Below are 4,542 nucleotides of genomic sequence, written 5' to 3'. Positions count from 1 at the left end.
TTTTTCTGGTCCAAAAATCTTTTTTCATTTTGGCCGAATAATTCAAATTGAGACTTCTAGCCAAATTTAGCCAGGCATTTCAGCCGAGTTAGAACGGAAACATTTCAGTCAGTTTCAATTCGAGATATCTGACACAGCTTATACTAGCGGCAAACACTATTCACTCACTCAATAACAATCATGCCGCTAGAATATAAGCGCAGGGTAGCGAAGCAGAGCAAGCAGTCTCTACTTGTCAATCAAGTGTTCATAAGGTTTCGAATATTCTTACTTCATTTTTTTGATTGACGTCAAAAAGTTCGCAGGCCGTTCGGGGCTTTGCGTTTTTGGGGCTCAAAAGCAACACTCTGCTTGCTCTGCTACATAAAAATTATGTAAAATTTAGGAAATCGCCATAGAGGAAGCCATAATTGATTTGATTTAATTTTTTTTTAATAGGAGCAAAAGCTATCACTTTGTACTTAATATGGCGTGTGGTAGGATGTTTTCACAAAAAATCTCAAATTAAAAATATATATTATATATTTTTTTCCTTTTAAATTTTTCATGTTATTATTGCTCCATAGACCTTAAAAGCCAATCGGAACATCCAGGGCTTCGCCCTGTTACGAGCAGCCTTGTTTGATATAATGGTTATTTTTTTGGACTCTAAATTTCCAACGTGTGCTTCACATGTCGCTTCGGTGTTATTTTCAAAAACGTCATTTTTCTGGTCCAAAAATCTTTTTCATTTTGGCCGAATAATTCAAATTGAGACTTCTAGCCAAATTTAGCCAGGCATTTCAGCCGAGTTAGAACGGAAACATTTCAGTCAGTTTCAATTCGAGATATCTGACACAGCTTATACTAGCGGCAAACACTAATTCACTCACTCAATAACAATCATGCCGCTAGAATATAAGCGCAGGGTAGCGAAGCAGAGCAAGCAGTCTCTACTTGTCAATCAAGTGTTCATAAGGTTTCGAATATTCTTACTTCATTTTTTTGATTGACGTCAAAAAGTTCGCAGGCCGTTCGGGGCTTTGCGTTTTTGGGGCTCAAAAGCAACACTCTGCTTGCTCTGCTACATAAAAATTATGTAAAATTTAGGAAATCGCCATAGAGGAAGCCATAATTGATTTGATTTAATTTTTTTTTAATAGGAGCAAAAGCTATCACTTTGTACTTAATATGGCGTGTGGTAGGATGTTTTCACAAAAAATCTCAAATTAAAAATATATATTATATATTTTTTTCCTTTTAAATTTTTCATGTTATTATTGCTCCATAGACCTTAAAAGCCAATCGGAACATCCAGGGCTTCGCCCTGTTACGAGCAGCCTTGTTTGATATAATGGTTATTTTTTTGGACTCTAAATTTCCAACGTGTGCTTCACATGTCGCTTCGGTGTTATTTTCAAAAACGTCATTTTTCTGGTCCAAAAATCTTTTTCATTTTGGCCGAATAATTCAAATTGAGACTTCTAGCCAAATTTAGCCAGGCATTTCAGCCGAGTTAGAACGGAAACATTTCAGTCAGTTTCAATTCGAGATATCTGACACAGCTTATACTAGCGGCAAACACTAATTCACTCACTCAATAACAATCATGCCGCTAGAATATAAGCGCAGGGTAGCGAAGCAGAGCAAGCAGTCTCTACTTGTCAATCAAGTGTTCATAAGGTTTCGAATATTCTTACTTCATTTTTTTGATTGACGTCAAAAAGTTCGCAGGCCGTTCGGGGCTTTGCGTTTTTGGGGCTCAAAAGCAACACTCTGCTTGCTCTGCTACATAAAAATTATGTAAAATTTAGGAAATCGCCATAGAGGAAGCCATAATTGATTTGATTTAATTTTTTTTTAATAGGAGCAAAAGCTATCACTTTGTACTTAATATGGCGTGTGGTAGGATGTTTTCACAAAAAATCTCAAATTAAAAATATATATTATATATTTTTTTCCTTTTAAATTTTTCATGTTATTATTGCTCCATAGACCTTAAAAGCCAATCGGAACATCCAGGGCTTCGCCCTGTTACGAGCAGCCTTGTTTGATATAATGGTTATTTTTTTGGACTCTAAATTTCCAACGTGTGCTTCACATGTCGCTTCGGTGTTATTTTCAAAAACGTCATTTTTCTGGTCCAAAAATCTTTTTCATTTTGGCCGAATAATTCAAATTGAGACTTCTAGCCAAATTTAGCCAGGCATTTCAGCCGAGTTAGAACGGAAACATTTCAGTCAGTTTCAATTCGAGATATCTGACACAGCTTATACTAGCGGCAAACACTAATTCACTCACTCAATAACAATCATGCCGCTAGAATATAAGCGCAGGGTAGCGAAGCAGAGCAAGCAGTCTCTACTTGTCAATCAAGTGTTCATAAGGTTTCGAATATTCTTACTTCATTTTTTTGATTGACGTCAAAAAGTTCGCAGGCCGTTCGGGGCTTTGCGTTTTTGGGGCTCAAAAGCAACACTCTGCTTGCTCTGCTACATAAAAATTATGTAAAATTTAGGAAATCGCCATAGAGGAAGCCATAATTGATTTGATTTAATTTTTTTTTAATAGGAGCAAAAGCTATCACTTTGTACTTAATATGGCGTGTGGTAGGATGTTTTCACAAAAAATCTCAAATTAAAAATATATATTATATATTTTTTTCCTTTTAAATTTTTCATGTTATTATTGCTCCATAGACCTTAAAAGCCAATCGGAACATCCAGGGCTTCGCCCTGTTACGAGCAGCCTTGTTTGATATAATGGTTATTTTTTTGGACTCTAAATTTCCAACGTGTGCTTCACATGTCGCTTCGGTGTTATTTTCAAAAACGTCATTTTTCTGGTCCAAAAATCTTTTTCATTTTGGCCGAATAATTCAAATTGAGACTTCTAGCCAAATTTAGCCAGGCATTTCAGCCGAGTTAGAACGGAAACATTTCAGTCAGTTTCAATTCGAGATATCTGACACAGCTTATACTAGCGGCAAACACTAATTCACTCACTCAATAACAATCATGCCGCTAGAATATAAGCGCAGGGTAGCGAAGCAGAGCAAGCAGTCTCTACTTGTCAATCAAGTGTTCATAAGGTTTCGAATATTCTTACTTCATTTTTTTGATTGACGTCAAAAAGTTCGCAGGCCGTTCGGGGCTTTGCGTTTTTGGGGCTCAAAAGCAACACTCTGCTTGCTCTGCTACATAAAAATTATGTAAAATTTAGGAAATCGCCATTTTTTTGAAATTTTAAAGTTTTTTAGACGGTTCTGTAACTGGCATAGTATAATAACTTCGTACTATACTTTTAATTCAACTTTGAATTGATTGATAAAAAATTTTTGGTGAAAAACGCTAACTTTGAAAATGTCGCTTTTTGTAGTATCGCATTTTATAATTTTGTATAACTTTTTGCAAAGATGATTAGTCACACCTCTGCTTCAGACTAGAGTTGACATGCTCGGCAGCAACATAGTCGCTTTGCACGTAGAAAACGAGGAGGGAATAGAAGACGAAGACTACCACTTAGAGTTCGACTCGGCCGAAGACGCCCGATTAGTCTCGCTAAAACTGAAGGCAAAAAGTGGCCATGAAATAAATATGGACTGTCATTTGATTCCCGAAGATGAGAGGCATGGATGTAAATTTGGACAGTTTTCATTCATAAGTGGCCTCTTTTAGTTAAATTGAGAAGCAACTGGTAGCTGAACTACACCATAACTTTTCCTGAAACAATGGCCGAAGTTTTTTGTAATAATTTTAGCCATAGGTGCCATTATGATTTAAAATCATCGGGCCAACATTAAATTGCATCCTTCACCCACTTTAATTATTTTGGCATGTTTAAATGTTGTACTGCATATAATATATTTGGTTAATTATACATCTTTAATGTTTGTTTGTTTTTTAAGTTTTCATGAGTGCTTTGCTTTCTTTCATGCTTGTTTTTTTTCAGTTAGGACTTTTATTTTCTGAAATGACAAAAAAAGTTTGTAATGTGGCTGATTATTGGAAAGCAAGTTGTGCTCAACAAAATTTCATGCACTTCAAATAACTGTTTCTTCTTCAGTGCATTTTTTCTAGGTCAAATCATGCAAAAACCAATAATGTAGACTGTAGCGGGTTTATGGGAGTGACGCGGTGCGTGTCCCCTCCTTCTTTCAGAGATTTGATGATTTGAACATTTGCCGAACCAAAAAGTTGTTTTTCAAAATTTTCCAAAAAGTGCATAATAACGCTTTTTTGGCCTGTTATTGTTAGAAAAATTTGCCTGCTTTAACAAAATTTGTTTGAAGTTGGGGTTTTAGTGATTTGGGAGAGCTCTGAGAATCAGTTTGGTCGAGCTAAAAAAAAAGTAGAGAAAAATTTTGAATTTTTTTAAAATCCTCCCCCCTCCTCTCCTCGAGAAAATCCGGGGAAAAAGCGGAGAACTTTCTTTAGCATCAAAAACGTTGAAAAAGCTCAAACTGAATTGATTTTAATAGTTACTTACAGTCAAAGGTATCTGTACACGCCTTGGTCAACATATCTCTACGAAGATAAACTAATCTAAAACTGCTCATTTTAC

The 4,542-nt window shown here is 35.8% G+C and overlaps 1 long non-coding RNA gene across 1 annotated transcript in view; it reads left to right on the top strand.

Moving 5' to 3' along the window:
- Positions 1-3,873, top strand: part of LOC134851544 (uncharacterized) — a 5,725-nt gene extending 1,852 nt beyond the window's left edge. Inside the window, exon 3 of the long non-coding RNA XR_010164237.1 lies at positions 3,420-3,873. This is a non-coding gene — a long non-coding RNA (uncharacterized LOC134851544). The remainder of the gene's footprint in view (positions 1-3,419) is intronic.
- Positions 3,874-4,542: the final 669 nt, after the last annotated feature.

The sequence above is a fragment of the Symsagittifera roscoffensis genome, chromosome 7, assembly GCF_963678635.1.
Source record: "Symsagittifera roscoffensis chromosome 7, txSymRosc1.1, whole genome shotgun sequence".
In the NCBI taxonomy this organism is placed as follows: Eukaryota; Metazoa; Xenacoelomorpha; order Acoela; family Convolutidae; genus Symsagittifera; species Symsagittifera roscoffensis.
The sequence above is the reverse complement of the archived record's forward strand: the minus strand, read 5'-3'. Positions and strand labels throughout refer to the sequence as shown.